Below are 17,854 nucleotides of genomic sequence, written 5' to 3' on the forward strand. Positions count from 1 at the left end.
TAGTTGGCAAAAGAATTTTTTTTAAGTCAGAAAAACAAGAGGCTAATGATTACACTAGACAGAGCCTTGACATATTACACTCTATCTACAAACTAAAATATATATACAGCTTTGAGAAGAGGTCATAATTTTGTATTGGGGCTTTTATTTCTATTTCATTTCCAGGGAGGGAATATCAACTAGAATCTTCTCAGTGAATTTGGAATTAAAGCTTTTTGAAACTCAGAGGCCATCTAATTCAACATCTAGTCCAATTTATTAGGTTGGAGTTTGGTTGTCTTTATTTAAAAACAACAACAACAACAACAACAACAACAACAACAACAACAACAACAACAACAACAAAAACAAAAACAAAAACAAAAACAAAAACTGAGATATTGAAAAATATGGTAGCAAAAGAGTATCTTAAAGATAGAATGACCTGGATTCAAATCTAGCTTCTCTCTGCTACCTGCTAGATATGAAGAAATTTCTTGACCTCTTAATACCTCCAAGCAAACTTCTGAGAAAATGATTATATAAAAGTTTTTGATCTGTTGGAAGAATTTCTATATTAAAAAATCTATTTAATGAAATTATATGCATTCAGACATACAAATCACATGCAGACCATTTCTTCCGCCCCTTCCCATAGCCCCCAAATTATTATATCTGTAAAATTGTAGCACTTTCCAAAATTAACATTTTAAAATACTAAATGGCCTAACTTGCTACATTATTATTATTATTATTATTATTATTATTATTATTATTATTATTATTTTTACCAGAGAAGGGATTAAAAATAAAAGCAAACATCCTCCCATTTGTTTTTAATAAGTGGGGTATCCTAGTTCATTCCCTGGTGTAAACAATTTTTCCCCCTAAAATTTCATGATCACTGATAGGAATATAAACCTTGTAAGCACATTATAATATTTTATGTTTGAAAGTGAGTTCAAAATGCATCTAATAAAAATTGCTCATTTTGTAGTTTATAAGATCATAGGTTCAGACCTGAAAGGGCCCCAAAGGTCACTTAGTCCAATGCTTTTCTTTTACAAAGGAGGAAACCTTGAGGCCCAGAAACACACTGGTTTTTGTAAGTCACCAAGATAAATAATAGAGTAGCAATTCACTGTGTCCAAATCAATCTCTTGATTCAACATGTGTCACTGTTCTTGAGAATAAACCATTTGCCCAAATTTACCACAGACAGTATGTAAGATTCAAACTTAGCAATACTGACTGCAAATCCAGTGCTTTCCCCTACAATATCAAACTGCATCTTTATTTTTTAATATCATACCTATCCTCAAAAACATTGCTAGGAAAAGTGGTGGAAGATTTAGGCTCATATTATTTAATGAAATATTTTTCTATTTGTTGGACTCTAAGGGAAACTTTGGAACATACATTGAGCATGCTTTTCCCTATCTCTTTGTTTTTGAACAGGTGAAAAACATTGCTCAAATTATTCAAGCCCCAGGCACTGTTGCTGGATACTGAATAAGGAAGGACAGATGGAAACTTTAAACTTTGGATGTGCTTTATGTCTCTTTTATTTAATGTTTTCTTTGGATATTTGTCCCATGCAAAATCCTAAAATAAGTGAGCTTCTCAGAACCTAGAAGTTATCTGTATACAAAAAATAATTTTGGTCCATTATAAATCTAGCCTTCGTTTATATACTATTACTGGAATCACAAAGCTCTTTTCTTCATTCAGCTCATAAATGAGGATTCATTTCCAAGGAATGAAAAAGGAATGAGAATCAAAACTTGCTTATGGTAGTGAATCATGTAATATATCCTGTTTTCTATGTTATTTTGATGCTGAATCTGCTTTCTTTTGACAAATCTTGCTATCCTCTGTAAATTCTCATCCTATGAGATCCTTATTTATATCATAGGTACATGACATAGGTCAATGCTAATAACTTTTATTTAAGCCTAATCCAATTAGTTTCTGCAAATGCCTAATACAGGATAATATACCTTACTTTAAGCAAATACTTTATTTTTTATATAGTTTTTTTTTTTTTTATTTTCAAGATATATACATGGGTAAATTTTCAGCATTGACTCCTGCAAAACCTTTTGTTCCAATTTTTCCCTTCTTTCCCCCCACCCCCTTCCCCAGATGGCAGGTAAATCAATACTTGTTAAATATGCTAAAGTATATGTTAAATACAATACATGTATACATGTCCATAATTTGCAGCACAAGAAGAATCAGACTTTGAAGTAATGTGCAATTAACCTGTGAAGGAAATCAAAAAATGCAAGCAGACAAAAACAGAGGGGGTGTAGTTCACACTCATTACCCAGAGTTTTTTTTTTTTTTTTAAACTGGGTATAGCTGATTCTATTCATTATTAAACAAATAGAACTGATTTGGTTCATCTTATTGTTGAAGAGAGCCACGTCCATGAGAATTGATCATTATATAATATTATTGTTGAAGTATATAATGATCTCCTTGTCCTGTTTATTTCACTCATCATCAGTTCATGAAAGTTTCTCCAGGCCTTTCTAAAATCCTCCTGTAGGTCATTTCTTACAGAGCAATAATATTCCATAATATTCATATAACCACAATTTATTGAGCTATTCTCCATTCAGTTTCCAGTTTCTGGCCACTACAAAGAGAGCTGACACAAACATTCTTGCACATACAGGTCCTTTTCCTTTCTTTAAGATCTCTTTAGGATATAAGTCCAATAGTAACACTGCTGGATCAAAGGGTATGCACAGATTGATGACTTTTTGGGCATAATTCCAGATTGCTCTCCAGAATGGTTGGATTCGTTCACAACTCCACCAACAATGCGTCAGTGTCCCAGTTTTCCCACTCCCCTCCAATATTCATCATTATTTTTTCCTGTCATCTTAGTCAATCTGACAAGTATGTAGTGGTATCTCAGAGTTGTCTTAATTTCCATTTCTCTGATCAATAGTGATTTGGAACACTTTCATATGAGTGGAAATAGTTTCAATTTCATCATCTGAAAATTGTCTGTTTATATCCTTTGACCATTTATCAATTGGAGAATGGCTTGATTTCTTATAAATTAGAGTCAATTCTCTATATATTTTAGAAATGAGGCTTTTATCAGAACCTTTGACTGTAAAAATGTTTTCCCAATTTGTTTCCCTTCTAATCTTGTCTGCATTAGTTTTATTTGTACAAAAGCTTTTCAATTTGATATCAAAATTTTCTATTTTGTGATCAAAATGATCTCTAGTTCTTCTTTGGTCACAAATTCCTTCCTCCTCCACAGGTCTGAGAGGTAAACTATCCTATGTTCTTCTAATTTATTTATAATCTCATTCTTTATTCCTAGATTATGACCCCATTTTGACCTTATCTTGGTGTTAAGTCAATGCCTAGTTTCTGCCATAATAATTTCCAATTTTTCCAGCAGTTTTTGTCAAACAGTGAATTCTTATCCTAAAAGCTGGGGTCTTTGGATTTGTCAAACACTAGATTATTAAGATTATTGACCATTTTGTTTTTTGAACCTAATCTATTCCACTGATCAACTAGTCTATTTCTTAGGCAATACCAAATGGTTTTCGTGACCACTGCTTTATAATATTGTTTTAGATCTGGTACAGTTAGGCCATCTTCATTTGATTTTTTGTTTTCATTAGTTCCCTTGAAAGTCTTCACCTTTTGTTCTTCCAAATGAATTTTGTTGTTATTTTTTGTAGGTCATTAAAATAGTAGCACTAAATAAATAGATTAGTTTAGGTACTATTGTCATCTTTATTATATTTGCTTGACCTAACCAAGAGCACTTATATTTTTTTCCAATTGGTTAGATCTGACTTAATTTGTGTGGAAAGTTTTTTTTTGTCATTTTGCTCATATATTCCTGACTTTCCTTTGGCAGATAGGTTCCCAAATATTTTATATTATCAGCAGTTACTTTAAATAGAATTTCTCTTTGTAACTCTAACTGTTGGATTTTGTTAGTGATATATAAGAATTAAGAAAATACTTTAAAAGAAAAATGAAATATTACCAAAATAAAAGAAAAAAAGATACAGGCTAATTAATTTACTTTTCAAAATAATCTATCATAGGAATCATTGTTAGATTCCTTTAAAAAAAGAATCAGACTTAGAATCAGGAGATTTAGAGTCAAATCTTAATTCTAGCATTTATAACTTATATGGCCACTGGGCAAAAACTTCCATGGGCTTCAGTCTGCTCATTTGTAAAATTAAGATATTGGATTAGGTGACCATTAAGTTCTCTTTTACTTTTAATTTTATAATTCTGTGAATTTATTTACTTATTGTTTGTTTTGCTCAGGCAATTGGGGTTGTGAATTGCCCAGGGTCACACAGCTAGGATGTGTTAAGTGTATTAGGCCAGATTTTAACTCAGATCCTCCTCTACTGCACCATCTAGCTGCCTTGTCTCTATAAATTTATTAAAAAAAAAAAAACAAATATGCATTCCAATTTTCTGAAACGATTATTTTGTTTGAAAGGAAGCATTCCTGTTATAGGAACAAATTTAAGCACCGTGAGGATAAAGCTTTTATCCATTTTGTAAGGCTCTTGAGATACATCTTTGTTTATTAAAATGTATTGTTCATATAGTATTGTCATTGATGAACATTAATTTTTTTCAATCAAATTGAGCATATATGGTGTGGACAGCCAGAAAATCTGATTTGCAAGCAAAAGACCTAGGTGATAATTCGGATTCTATTTCTCAATTCACTGTATGTCTGACCTTGGACCAACCCTTTAACAACCTCTGTGGACTTCAAGTACCTTATATGGAAAAGAAGATAATTGGATCAAATCATCTATAAAGTCCCTTCAACTTCAAATCTAATGTATTAATTGTTATTTGCTATCAAATTATTAATTTGGATACAATTTTTAAAATATACTCAATTTTAATTGGTATGACTTTGACTCACTTAATGATGTTCAATCATTTTACAATCTTGTCTGAATTTTTGTGAGCTCCTTTGGGGTTTTCTTGACAAGGTTACTGGACTGTTTTACTATTTCTTTCTCCAACTCATTTTATAGATGAGGAAACTGAGGCATATGGGATTAAATGAATTAAATTAAACAGTCACGCAGGTAGTGAGTATCTGACGTAGCATGGGAACCCAGATTTTTTTTTTTTTTTTAATTTTTTTTTATTATATATATATATATATTTTATAATATTATCCCTTGTATTCATTTTTCCAAATTACCCTCCCTCCCTTATTCCCTCCCCCCGACGACAGGCAATACCATACATTTTACATGTGTTACAATATAGTCTAAGTACAATACATGTGTGTGAATATCATTTTCTTGTTGCACAATAAACATTAGAATCCGAAGGTACATGCAACCTGGGCAGACAGATATTAGTGCTAACAATTTACATTCCCCTCCCAGTGTTTCTTCTCTGGGTGTATCTACCTCTGTCCATCATTGATCAACTGGAAGTGAGTTGGATCTTCTTTATGTTGAAGATTTCCACTTCCATCAGAATACATCCTCATACAGTATCGTTGTTGAAGTATACAGTGATCTTCTGGTTCTGCTCATTTCACTCAGCATCAGTTGATTTAAGTCTCTCCAACCCTCTCTGTATTCCTCCTGCTGGTCATTTCTTAGTGAGCAATAATATTCCATAACTTTCATATACCACAATTTACCCAACCATTCTCCAACTGATGGACATCCATTCATCTTCCAGTTTCTAGCTACAACAAAAAGAGCTGCCACAAACATTTTGGCACATATATGTCTCTTTCCGCTCTTTAGTATTTCTTTGGGATATAATCCCAGTAGTAGCGCTGCTGGGTCAAAGGGTATGCACAGTTTGATAACTTTTTGGGCATAATTCCAGATTGCTCTCCAGAATGGCTGGATTCTTTCACAACTCCACCAGCAATGTATTAGTGTCCCAATTTCCCCACATCCCCTCCAACATTTGTCATTATTTGTTCCTGTCATCTTAGCCAATCTGACAGGTGTGTAGTGGTATCTGAGAGTTGTCTTAATTTGCATTTCTCTGATCAGTAGTGATTTGGAACACTCTTTCATGTGAGTGGATATAGTTTCAATTTCTTCCTCTGAGAATTGTCTGTTCATATCCTTTGACCATTTATCAATTGGAGAATGGTTTGGTTTCTTATAAATTATGGTCAGTTCTCTATATATTTTGGAAATGAGACCTTTGTCAGAACCTTTGTTTTTAAAAATATTTTCCCAATTTGTTACTTCCCTTCTAATCTTGTTTGCATTAGTATTATTTGTACAGAAACTTTTTAGTTTGATGTAATCAAAATCTTCTATTTTGTGATCAATAATGGTCTCTAGTTCTCCTCTGGTCATAAATTCCTTCCTCCTCCACAAGTCTGAGAGGTAGATTATCCTCTGTTCCTCTAATCTATTTATTATCTCCCTTTTTATGCCTAAATCATGGACCCATTTTGATCTTATCTTGGTATATGGTGTTAAGTGTGGATCCATATCTAATTTCTGCCATACTAATTTCCAGTTTTCCCAACAGTTTTTTCCGAATAATGAATTTTTATCCCTAATGTTGGAATCTTTGGGTTTGTCAAAGATTAGATTGCTATAGATGTACCCTTTTTTGTCCTTTGTATCTAATCTGTTCCACTGATCTACCGGTCTATTTCTTAGCCAATACCAAATGGTTTTGGTGACTGCTGCTATATAATATAGCTTTAGATCAGGTACACTTAGACCACCTTCCTCTGAGTTTTTTTTCATTAGTTCCCTTGCAATTCTTGACCTTTTATTCTTCCATATGAATTTTGTTGTTATTTTTTCTAGGTCATTAAAATAGTTTCTTGGGAGTCTGATTGGTATAGCACTAAATAAATAGATTAGTTTGGGGAGTATTGTCATCTTTATTATATTTGCTCGGCCTATCCAAGAGCACTGAATGTCTTTCCAATTATTTAAATCTGATTTTATTTTTGTGGCAAGTGTTTTGTAATTTTTCTCATATAATTCCTGACTTTTCTTTGGTAGATGGATTCCCAAATATTTTATACTATCAACATTTGTTTGGAATGGAATTTCTCTTTGTATCTCTTGCTGTTGCATTTTGTTAGTGATATATAAAAATGCCGAGGATTTATGTGGATTTATTTTGTATCCTGCCACTTTGCTGAAATTTTGAATTATTTCTAGTAGCTTTTTAGCAGAGTCTTTGGGGTTCTCTAAGTATACCATCATGTCATCTGCAAAAAGTGATAGTTTAATTTCCTCATTTCCTACTCTAATTCCTTGAATCTCTTTCTCGGCTCTTATTGCCGAGGCTAGCATTTCTAGTACTATATTGAATAGTAATGGTGATAGTGGGCAACCTTGTTTCACTCCTGATCTTACTGGGAAAGGTTGCAGTTTATTTCTATTGCATATTATGCTTACTGACGGTCTTAAATATATACTCCTGATTATTCTAAGGAATAATCCATTTATTCCTATACTCTCAAGAGTTTTTAGTAGGAATGGATGTTGGATTTTGTCAAATGCTTTTTCTGCATCTATTGAGATGATCATATGGTTCTTATTAATTTGATTATTAATATGGTCAATTATATTAATAGTTTTCCTAATATTAAACCAGCCCTGCATTCCTGGAATAAATCCTACTTGATCATAGTGTATTATCCTGGAGATACTTTTCTGAAGTCTTTTTGCTAATATCTTATTTAAGATTTTAGCATCAATATTCATTAAGGAGATTGGTCTATAATTTTCTTTCTCAGTTTTCGATCTACCAGGTTTAGGTATCAGTACCATGTCTGTGTCATAAAAGGAATTTGGTAGGACTCCTTCATCCCCTATTTTTTCAAATAATTTATATAACATTGGGGCTAAATGTTCTTTAAATGTTTGGTAGAATTCACATGTGAATCCATCTGGCCCTGGGGATTTTTTCCTGGGGAGTTGATTAATAGCTTGTTCTATTTCTTTTTCTGAAATGGGACTATTTAAGCAATTTATCTCCTCCTCTGTTAATCTAGGGAGCCTATATTTTTGGAGGAAGTCATCCATTTCACTTAAGTTATCAAATTTATTGGCATAAAGTTGGGCAAAGTAACTCCTTATTATTTCTCTAATTTCCTCTTCATTGGTGGAAAGATCCCCCTTTTCATTTGTAAGACTATCAATTTGATTTTCCTCTTTCTTTTTTTTGATCAAATTTACCAAAGGTTTATCTATTTTATTGGCTTTTTCATAAAACCAACTCTTGGTTTTATTTATTAATTCAATAGTTTTTTTACTTTCAATTTTATTGATTTCTCCTTTTAATTTTTGTATTTCGAGTTTAATTTTTGGTTGGGGGTTTATAATTTGGTCTTTTTCTAGCCTTTTAAGTTGTAAGCCCAATTCGTTAATCTTCTCTTTCTCAATTTTCTTCAAATAAGCCTCTAAAGATATAAAATTTCCCCTTATTACCGCTTTAGCTGCATCCCAAAGATTTTGATATGATGTCTCATCATTATCATTATCTTGGGTGAAATTGTTAATTGTTTCTATAATTTGCTCTTTCACCCAGTCATTCTTTAAGATGAGATTATTCAGTTTCCAATTACTTTTTGGTCTATTTACCCCTAACTTTTTACTGAATGTAGCTTTTATTGCATTGTGATCTGAGAAGAAGGCATTTATTATTTCTGCCTTCCTACATTTAATTTTGAGATCTTTATGTCCTAGTATATGGTCAATTTTTGTATAGGATCCATGAACTGCTGAGAAGAAAGTATATTCCTTCCTATTGCCATTCAGTTTTCTCCAAAGGTCTATCATACCTAGTTTTTCTAATGTTCTATTTACTTTTTTAATTTCTTTCTTGTTTGTTTTGTGGTTTGATTTGTCTAAATCTGAGAGTGCAAGGTTGAGATCTCCCACTATTATAGTTTTATTGTCTATTTCTTCTTGCAGTTCTCTTAACTTTTCCTTTAGAAAGTTAGATGCTATACCACTTGGTGCATATATGTTTAGTATTGATATGGCTTCATTATTTATGCTACCTTTCAGCAGGATATAGTTTCCTTCCTTATCTTTTTTAACGAGATCTACTTCTGCTTTTGCTTGATCTGAGATAAGGATAGCTACCCCTGCTTTTTTGGCTTTACCTGAAGCATAATAGGCTCTGTTCCAACCTTTTACCTTTACTCTGTATGTATCTCCCTGCTTTAAGTGTGTTTCCTGTAGGCAACATATTGTAGGGTTCTGCTTTTTGATCCAATCTACTATCCGTCTCCGTTTGATGGGATCGTTCATCCCATTTACATTTACAGTTAAAATTACTAATTCTGTATTTCCTGCCATCGTATTATCCCCAGATTATGCTTTTTTCCCTTGACCCCCCTGATCCCCCTCCCCGATATTTAATTTACAGACCCCCCCTTGTGACGCGCAACCCTCCCTCTTTTTTTTTTTTTTTTTTTTTTTTTAAGGATCCCTCCCCCCTCCCTCCAAGTCCCTTCACTTATTCCCCTTTTCCTTTTCCCTTTTCCTCTCCCCCCTTTTAATGAGGTGAGAGAAAATTCTCTGAAAAACAAATATGTTAATTATTTACTCTTTGAGCCTCTTCTGATGAGAGTAAGATTCACACAATGATTCTCCCCCTCACTAAGTTCCCTCAGATATGGTGTATTTTCTATGTCTCTTCCTGGGATGTAGTTTCCCTCTTTTTATCACTCCTTCCCCTTTTTCTGAACCGACCTCCTTCCCTTTACTACACCCCCCTTTTTTTCTTTTATATCAGTAAAATCAAATTATCCTTGAGTATTTTTTATATACCCACAACAGAGTTACAGTTCTCAAGGGTTCTGTGTACCTTTTTCTGTTTCTCTTCAGTCTTGTGGATGTAGATCAAATTTTTTGTTTAAGTCTGGTTTTTTTCTTAGAAACATATAGAATTCCTCTGTTTCATTGAATGACCATCTTCTTCCGTGGAAAAAGATGCTAAACTTAGCTGGGTAGTTCATTCTTGGTTGCAGTCCTTGATCTTTTGCCTTACGGAATATCAGGTTCCAGGCCCTTCTATCTTTTAATGTGGAGGCAGCCAGATCTTGGGTGACCCTTATTGTGGCACCTTGGTATTTAAATTGTTTTTTTCTAGCTGCTTGCAGGATTTTCTCCTTTGTGTGGTAATTCTGCAGCTTAGCCACAATATTCCGTGGTGTTCTTTTTTTAGGGTCTATTTCAGAAGGAGTTTGATGAATTCTTTCCACATCTACTTTCCCTTCCGTTTCTATTATCTCTGGACAGTTCTCTTTGATAATTTCCTGTAAAATAGAATCTAGGCTCTTTTTTTGGTCATAGTTTTCTGGAAGTCCAATAATCCGCAGATTATCTCTCCTAGATCTATTTTCCAGGTCTATAGATTTTCCCAGTAAGTATTTGACGTTGTTCTCCAGCTTCTCATGTTTTTTGTTTTGTTTGACTGATTCTTGGGTTCTCTGTGAATCATTCATTTCTATTTGTTCCATCCTGACTTTTAAGGAGTTATTTTCTTCTTTCACAGTTTTTAGTTCTTTTTGTAAATGCCCAATTTCATTTTTAAATGAATTATTTTGCTCGGAACCCAGATTTTTCTGACTCCACGTAATAGCAAATTATGCCATATTATGAAAATACAAAAATAACTAAACCACACACTGTACTCTTAAAGGGATTATGAAATAACAAAAGAAAAAAATATATGGGGATAGTTAGAGACGATTGTAAACAATTGAAATGATAGGTCTTAGAAAAGTTATAGGCAAAATTTGAAGGAAAAGTAATTTTAATCTTGGAGGGAGGTTATTTAACTTGCAACAGGTAGTTCACTGGATATAATCACTAAATGTAATCTCTATCTGAATAATTTCATTATATTAGCCAAAATTACATAAACTTAATTTCAAAAAATTTGTTTACTATTAGTTTTACCCTAAAAAATGTATTGAAGAACAATATTGTAATTTAATTAAATGGTTCTTTTCATTCATTATATATCAATAACATAAATAACATCAATGCAACTTCTAGATTCAATGATCTATTACTGTTTTGCTCAGCTAGAGGGAGTGTATACAGTGCATAATGAGAGGAAGAAAAGAAGGAAAAAAATTTACAGCCCACTTTATAGGATACATCCTGTATGGATATGGGTATGTATGTTCACATGCATGCATGCATGTGTGTGCATGTGAAACACTTTAAGTGCCATGCCTTTATTCTAGATTGCATTGTGAATTCTGTCATACTCTTCATTTCAAACAATTGGGTAGACAGAATCAGACTGAAATTTCCAAGTTTGGCCATACCTAGAACTTGGACACAATAAAGTCAGTCAATAAGCATTATGCTGAGGTGTATGGTTGTGCAAAGAGATTAGTACCTCCATTTTTAAGGCTTGCCTAGCCCTTTGCAGGGCTGCTCCTTAACTTTTGGTATGTACCTGTCATCTAACTTTCCAAGTTGTGGTTCCAAGAAGCTATAGCATATGCAATAGTCACATCTTAGCAAACCATCTCAGGAGATCAGCTAAACCAGTGTGAAAGTAATTGATAAACCACAAACTTATTGGTGAGTTGGAGTGATGTTAATCATGTGAAGACTTCCCCTAGCTAAATGGGCAAATGAGAATAGTTTGTTCCAACAGGCATGAAAGTGATTGAAGACTGCATCATGAAATACTCAGGAGTTGGTCAGACATCAAAGATCATTTACTGCATCCCAAGTCTTGGCCATGTATCCTAATTTCTGTGTTTTCAGTGGACTTTATGAAAGAGAATGGTGTTTAGATTAATGCAATGACCAATCCTGATTCTAGAAAACTTATTATATGACAAATATTTCTCTGACCTTGATAGGAAGATGATATCTGATGAATGTGGAATGTTGCAATATATTCCCAGACATGATTAATAGTAATGTGTTTTGCTTAACTATTTTGTGAAAAATATTAGAAAGTGATAATGATATTTTTAAAAAGCAGCAATAATATTTTAAAATATTTTTTAATTATAAAAATATGCATTGGAACGGGTGAGAGTCTAAATGACCACTGCAGTATTAGGAAAGGTGTTAGAACCTATTTTACCCAGGCAGAAAAAAGGTCAAGTTTAGGAAGGATTAGTTTAAGAATCTCCACTCTTTTCCAACAAACACCACGACCATCACCACCAACATCATCATCATCATAAACAACCACATATAGGATTTATATGTATTGCATCATACATAGTATTTATATGGCTCTTTAGTTTTACAAAGTGCTTTACAATTTTAATAAAATCTTATGTTATCTTTATCATATAATCATCGTCAAAATAATCCTGGGAGGTAGGTGTTGTTATTATGCCCATTTTATAGATGAGAAAATTAAGATGAATTGAGGTTAAGTGATTTGCCCAGGATCACATAACTAGTACATACCTGAGATACAATTTTTTTTCATTTTTTTCTTTTTTTTAATTTTTTTTTTTATTTTCAGAACTTCTGCATGGAATTTGGAATTACACTCAAAAATTTATGAAAACGTGCATACCCTTTGATCCAGCAGTGTTTCTACTTGGCTTGTATCCCAAAGATATCTTAAAGGAGGAAAAGAGACCCACATGTGCAAAAATGTTTGTGGAGGCCCTTTTTATAGTGGCAAGGAACTGGAAACTGAATGTATGCCCATTAGTTACAGAATGGCTGAATAAGTTATGTTATATGAATGTTATAGAATATTTTTGTTCTATAAAAAATGATCAGCAGGATGATTTTATAGAGGCCTGGAGAGACTTACATGAACTGATGATAAATGAAGTGACCAGAACTAAGAGATCATTATACATGACAACAAGAAGACTGTACTATGATCAATTCTAATGAATGTAACTTTCCAACAATGAGATGACTGATGCCAGTTCCAATGAACTTATGATGAAGGGAGAGGACTGTGGGAAGTTAATGTGGATCACAACATAACATTCTCACTTTCTTTGGTGTTGTTTGCTTGCAATTTGTTTTCTTACTCATTTTCTTTCCTTTTTGATCTGATTTTTCTTGTGCAACAAAAGAATTATATACATGTTTTTATACACATTGGATTTAACATATATATATATTTTTAAACTAGTAGAACTAGAATTCCACCAAAGTGATTCCATCCATTACTCAGTCTGTCAACAAACATTTATTAAGCACCTACCATGTGCCAATCACTGTATTAAATGCTTTTTTATTATTACTTTTATAATTATACTTTTTTGACAGTTTATATATATATATGTGTATATATATATATATACATATATATATATATGCATGAGTAATTTTTTTATAACATTATCCCTTGTATTCATTTTTCCAGATTTTCCCCTCCCTCCCTCTACTCCCTCCCCTAGATGACAGGCAATCTCATATATTTTACATGTGTTACAGTATAAACTAGATATAATATATGTGTGTAAATCCAATTTTCTTGTTGCACAATAAGTATTGGATTCTGAAGGTATGAGTAACCTGGGTAGATAGACAGTAGTGCTAATATTTTACATTCAATTCCCAGTGTTCCTTCTCTGGGTGTAGTTGTTTCTGTCCATCATTGATCAACTGGAAGTGAGTTGGATCTTCTTTATGTTGAAGATTTCCACTTCCATCAGAATACAAGAGTGGATATAGTTTCAATTTCATTATCTGAGAATTGTCTGTTCATATCCTTTGACCATTTATCAATTGGAGAATGGTTCGGTTTCTTATAAATTAGAATCAATTCTCTATATATTTTGGAAATGAGACCTTTATCAGAACCTTTAACTATAATAATATTGTCCCAGTTTGTTACTTCCCTTCTAATCTTGTTTGCATTAGTATTGTTTATACAGAAACTTTTTAGTTTGATGTAATCAAAATCTTCCCAATTATATAAATCTGACTTTATTTTTGTGGCTAGTGATTCGTAATTTTGCTCATATAATCCTGACTTTTCTTTGGTAGATGGATTCCAAATATTTTATACTCTCAACATTTGTTTGGAATGGAATTTCTCTTTGTATCTCTTGCTGTTGCATTTTGTTGGTGACATATAAAAATGCTGAGGATTTATGTGGATTTATTTTGTATCCAGCAACTTTGCTAAAGTTGTGAATTATTTCTAATAACTTTTTTTTGAATCTCTGGGGTTTTCTAAGTATACCATCATATCATCTGCAAAGAGTGACAGTTTGATTTCCTCATTACCTACTCTTATTCCTTTAATCTCTTTCTCGACTCTCATTGCAGAGGCTAACATTTCTTGTTTTTTTTTTTATATATTTTTTAATAATATTATCCCTTGTATTCATTTTTCCAAATTATTCCCCCCTCCCTCTATTCCCTCCCCCCGATGACAGGTAATCCCATACATTTTACATGTGTTACAATATAACCTAGATACAATACATGTGTGTAAATACCATTTTCTTGTTGCACAATAAGCATTAGATTCTGAAGGTACATGTAACCTGGGCAGACAGATATTAGTGCTAACAATTTACATTCACTTCCCAGTGTTTCTTCTCTGGGTATAGCTACCTCTGTCCATCATTGATCAACTGGAAGTAAGTTGGCTCTTCTTTATGTTGAAGATTTCCACTACCATCAGAATATATCCTCATACAGTATTTTTGTTGAAGTGTATAGTGATCTTCTGGTTCTGCTCATTTCACTCAGCATCAGTTGATGTAAGTCTCTCCAGGCCTCTCTGTATTCCTCCTGCTGGTCATTTCTTACAGAGCAATAATATTCCATAACCTTCATATACCATAATTTACCCAACCATTCTCCAACTGATGGACATCCATTCATCTTCCAGTTTCTAGCTACAACAAAAAGAGCTGCCACAAACATTTTGGCACATATAGGTCTCTTTCCACTCTTTAGTATTTCTTTGGGATATAAGCCCAGTAGTAGTACTGCTGGGTCAAAGGGTATGCACAGTTTGAAAACTTTTTGGGCATAGTTCCAAATTGCTCTCCAGAATGGCTGGATTCTTTCACAACTCCATCAGCAATGTATTAGTGTCCCAGTTTTCCCACATCCCCTCCAACATTCATCATTATTTGTTCCTGTCATCTTAGCCAATCTGAAAGGTGTGTAGTGGTATCTGAGAGTTGTCTTAATTTGCATTTCTCTGATCAGTAGTGATTTGGAACACTCTTTCATATGAGTGGATATAGTTTCAATTTCATCATCTGAGAATTGTCTGTTCATATCCTTTGACCATTTATCAATTGGAGAATGGTTTGATTTCTTATAAATTAGGGTCAGTTCTCTATATATTTTGGAAATGAGACCTTTATCAGAACCTTTGCTTTTGAAAATATTTTCCCAATTTGTTACTTCCCTTCTAATCTTGTTTGCATTAGTATTGTTTGTACAGAAACTTTTTAGTTTGATGTAATCAAAATCTTCTATTTTGTGATCAATAATGATCTCTAGTTCTCCTCTGGTCATAAATTCCTTCCTCCTCCACAAGTGTGAGAGGTAGACTATTCTCTGTTCCTCTAATCTATTTATTATCTCACTCTTTATGCCTAAATCATGGACCCATTTTGATCTTATCTTGGTATATGGTGTTAAGTGTGGATCCATATCTAATTTCTGCCATATTAATTTCCAGTTTTCCCAACAGTTTTTTCCAAATAATGAATTTTTATCCCTAATATTGGTATCTTTGGGTTTGTTAAAGATTAGATTGCTATAGATGTACCCTTTTTTGTCCTTTGTATCTAATCTGTTCCACTGATCTACTGGTCTATTTCTCAGCCAATACCAAATGGTTTTGATGACTGCTGCTATATAATATAGCTTTAGATCAGGTACACTTAGACCACCTCCCTCTGATTTTTTTTTTCATTAGTTCCCTTGCAATTCTCGACCTTTTATTCTTCCATATGAATTTTGTTGTTATTTTTTCTAGGTCATTGAAATAGTTTCTTGGGAGTCTGATTGGTATAGCACTAAATAGATAGATTAGTTTGGGGAGTATTGTCATTTTTATTATATTCGCTCGGCCTATCCAAGAGCACTGAATATCTTTCAAATTATTTAAATCTGACTTTATTTTTGTGGCAAGTGTTTTGTAATTTTTCTCATATAATTCCTGACTTTTCTTTGGTAGATGGATTCCCAAATACTTTATACTCTCAACATTTGTTTGGAATGGAATTTCTCTTTGTACCTCTTGCTGTTGCATTTTGTTAGTGATATATAAAAATGGTGAGGATTTATGTGGATTTACTTTGTATCCTGCCATTTTGCTGAAATTTTGAATTATTTCTAATAGCTTTTTAGCAGAGTCTTTGGGGTTCTCTAAGTATACCATCATGTCATCTGCAAAAAGTGATAGTTTAATTTCCTCATTTCCTACTCTAATTCCTTGAATCTCTTTCTCGGCTCTTATTGCCGAGGCTAGCGTTTCTAGTACTATATTGAATAGTAATGGTGATAGTGGGCAACCTTGTTTCACTCCTGATCTTACTGGGAAAGGTTGCAGTTTATTTCTATTGCATATTATGCTTACTGACGGTCTTAAATATATGCTCCTGATTATTCTAAGGAATAGTCCATTTATTCCTATATTCTCAAGAGTTTTTAGTAGGAATGGATGTTGGATTTTGTCAAATGCTTTTTCTGCATCTATTGAGATGATCATATGTTTTTTATTAATTTAATTATTAATATGGTCAATTATATTAATAGTTTTCCTAATATTAAACCAGCCCTGCATTCCTGGAATAAATCCTACTTGATCATAGTGTATTATCCTGGAGATACTTTTCTGAAGTCTTTTTGCTAATATCTTACTTGAGATTTTAGCATCAATATTCATTAAGGAAATTGGTCTATAATTTTCTTTCTCAGTTTTCGCTCTACCTGGTTTAGGTATCAGTACCATGTCTGTGTCATAAAAGGAGTTTGGTAGGACTCCTTCATCCCCTATTTTTTCAAATAATTTATATAACATTGGGGCTAATTGTTCTTTAAATGTTTGGTAGAATTCACATGTGAATCCATCTGGTCCTGGGGATTTTTTTCCTGGGGAGTTGATTAATAGCTTGTTCTATTTCTTTTTCTGAAATGGGACTATTTAAGCAATTTATCTCCTCCTCTGTTAATCTAGGGAGCCTATATTTTTGGAGGAAGTCATCCATTTCACTTACGTTATCAAATTTATTGGCATAAAGTTGGGCAAAGTAACTCCTTATTATTTCTCTAATTTCCTCTTCATTGGTGGAAAGATCCCCCTTTTCATTTGTAAGACTAACAACTTGATTTTCCTCTTTCTTTTTTCTGATCAAATTTACCAAAGGTTTATCTATTTTATTGGCTTTTTCATAAAACCAACTCTTGGTTTTATTTATTAATTCAATATTTTTTTTTACTTTCAATATTATTGATTTCTTCTTTTAATTTTTGTATTTCAAGTTTAATTTTTGTTTGGGGGATTTTAATTTGGTGTTTTTCTAGCTTTTTAAGTTGCAGGCCCAATTCGTTAATTTTCTCTTTCTCTATTTTCTTCAAATAAGCCTCTAAAGATATAAAATTTCCCCTTATTACTGCTTTAGCTGGATCCCACAGATTTTGGTATGATGTCTCATCATTGTCATTATCTTGGGTGAAATTATTAATTGTTTCTATAATTTGCTCTTTCACCCAGTCATTCTTTAAGATGAGATTGTTCATTTTCCAATTACTTTTTGGTCTATTTACCCCTAACTTTTTACTGAATGTAGCTTTTATTGCATTGTGATCTGAGAAGAAGGCATTTATTATTTCTGCCTTCCTACATTTAATTTTGAGATCTTTATGTCCTAATATATGGTCTATTT

The sequence above is a fragment of the Sminthopsis crassicaudata genome, chromosome 3 (genome assembly GCF_048593235.1).
Source record: "Sminthopsis crassicaudata isolate SCR6 chromosome 3, ASM4859323v1, whole genome shotgun sequence".
In the NCBI taxonomy this organism is placed as follows: domain Eukaryota; kingdom Metazoa; phylum Chordata; class Mammalia; order Dasyuromorphia; family Dasyuridae; genus Sminthopsis; species Sminthopsis crassicaudata.